This window comes from Limulus polyphemus, unplaced genomic scaffold (assembly GCF_000517525.1).
Source record: "Limulus polyphemus unplaced genomic scaffold, Limulus_polyphemus-2.1.2 Scaffold8137, whole genome shotgun sequence".
NCBI classification, from domain to species: domain Eukaryota; kingdom Metazoa; phylum Arthropoda; class Merostomata; order Xiphosura; family Limulidae; genus Limulus; species Limulus polyphemus.
Genome location: NW_013673747.1, coordinates 15,810 through 18,227, shown reverse-complemented (window position 1 = coordinate 18,227; position 2,418 = coordinate 15,810). Strand labels below are relative to the sequence as shown.

Sequence of the window (2,418 nt, the reverse complement as noted above, 5' to 3'; positions counted from 1 at the left end):
AGGAGTATATTGAAACGATTTCTACACAATAGTTCAATACTATTGTCACCTACAAGCAGGTCACATAACACGCAGTTTTATGCAGATATATCGTACTATCCAATATGATTCATAAAAACGTACACCTAGAGCACCGTAAAAGTATCTATATGACTTACCCTTCATTCAGAATATTATATCTCTGTAAATGAATTGGCCAATTATGAAAACGTTATTTTCTACTTAGGTTTGGTCCAATTCCTCCAATGCTTTGAAAAATCAGACACTATGTTTCCACTTAAAATTAATCCTGTCTTAAATTAGTTTGTTCTATTTTAAGCAGAAAGTTACACAACAGCCTGATTATCAAACCCAGCTCTTTAGCAAAATAACTGCCAAGCCAACAGATCTTAGATCAGAAAAGACTGAAAAATCTTTCTCCATATTGTAACTTTAGTTAAAGACCACTTTTTTTTGTCTGGCACATGTTCAGAGGATCCGATGTTATTGTTCTTTTCTCTTTTAACGTCCCTACCCATTTATACCACCATTCCTAAAATTAAAGTTTTCGTTAATACCAGAACTGACAACATTATTTAAAAAATCCAAATAACTATTAACAAGCTTTTCTTATTTATTTTATATATTTTTACCTTGATAAGATTTTGCGTACTAATCTACTAGTTATGCATGTTTTACACAGTTTTATTACCGCCAGTTATGAAAACACAGTTACAAATAAGAAATACATACACATCACAAGAAAATAATTTGGAAGAAATCTAGTCTGTAAACAAAGTGTCCATTTTAGATTGTATCTTGATTTTACTGTCTTCTGTTGACTGAAGAACATTAATAAACCCAGCGTCTTCAATAACCTATAAGTAAAGAAACAGTACCAACATAAGACAAAAAATGTAACACAAGCACAAAAAAATGGAAATTTCTAAGCATCCTTTTGCCAATTTTTTCAAGAAATAAAATCTAGAAAGTACCCACTCTTGAGAGAGGTTTAAACTACATACAAAGCAAAGCAAGCTTAAATTAAGTAACATTTACACTTTTAATTTAACATAATACAAAATGTGTTATTTTGTAAAACATTTTCAATTATGATCAAGTACAAGAAAATATTAATAACATTTTTAAAATCCTCAGGTTCACATCTCCTCACAGTTTTGGTCTTATAGCATAAACACACTGTGATTTCTTCATATTTGTTGTAACTTGTTTAGACAATCCACATTAATAAAAAACAAACACAAGCTAAGTTAGTAAATAACCCTAATGTGTAGATTTATAGGCCTAATCTAAGGAAACTTAGACATTATTAAAACCCAAAATGAGATGGGAAATACAATCCTCTAAAAATTGTATTAAATGTTTAAATAACAAAGGTAAACATATTCGTTATAAAAAGAAAAGGGTAGCCACAAGTAAAAAACCAGGTTGGCTGACAAAGAGTTTAAGAGATAAAATTAAAGAAAAGCATCATAACTTTAAGATATTTAAAATAGACTGGTATGACGGGAGATTTAGAAGATCAAGAAAGTTGGTGAAACAGGAAATTAAAACATCAAAAATGATGTACGAGTAAAAGCTGGATGAAAATGTAAAAATTAATAGTAAGGATTTCTTTAGATATATTAAGGGTAAACTAACTGTTAGAATGGGGGTAGGACCCTCGAGGGATGATAAAGGAAGGCTAGTATCTGACGATTATGAGATGGCTGGGTTATTAAATTTTGCTCCTAGATTTTTACTAACAAAGATTTAAGCAGTATACCACATCTTGAACAGTTGATAGATGGAAACAAGATGACTGCATTAATTCTGAGCTTGTTAAGAAAAAATTGGGTAGTTTAAAAAACGATAAGGCTCCTGGGCCAGATAACATTTCCCCAAGGGTTTTGAAGGAGGTTAAAGACTGGATATGTGAGCCACTTGCTACTATTTTTTGTAAATCCTTGAATAATGGGTAGATATCAGAGGATTGAAGTTAGCTAACACAACTCCTCTTTTCAAGGAAGATGATAAAAATTGTCCCATTAGTCTTACATCAGTTGTGGGAAAAGTTTTGGAAATTCTGTTAAAAGATGTTTTGCAAAGTCATTTAACCAAGATTAGAATTTTATTGGATAGTAAACATGGCTTCACTAAGGAAAAATGTTGCCTTACAAATCTTTTGACATTCTTTGAAAAGGTTACTGCTTATGTAGATGAGAGTAAGGGTGTAGAATTGGTGTATCTGGATTTTCAGAAAGCATTTGACAAGGTGCCACATAAAAGCCTTGTAAAAAAAGTTATCTCTATAGGTGTGGGGGATAAGTTAGCAAATTGGAGAGAAGAGTGGCTGGATGGAAGAAAGCAGAGGGTTGTTACAAATGGAGTTCAGTCAAACTGGAGTAATGTCACAAGTGGGGTACCTCAGGGGTTAGT

The 2,418-nt window shown here is 31.9% G+C and overlaps 1 long non-coding RNA gene across 1 annotated transcript in view; it reads right to left on the bottom strand.

Annotated features, from left to right (window-relative positions):
- Positions 1-668: 668 nt before the first annotated feature.
- LOC111083089 overlaps positions 669-2,418 on the bottom strand; it is an 8,325-nt gene continuing 6,575 nt past the window's right edge. The window contains exon 2 of the long non-coding RNA XR_002608792.1: positions 669-857. This is a non-coding gene — a long non-coding RNA (uncharacterized LOC111083089). The remainder of the gene's footprint in view (positions 858-2,418) is intronic.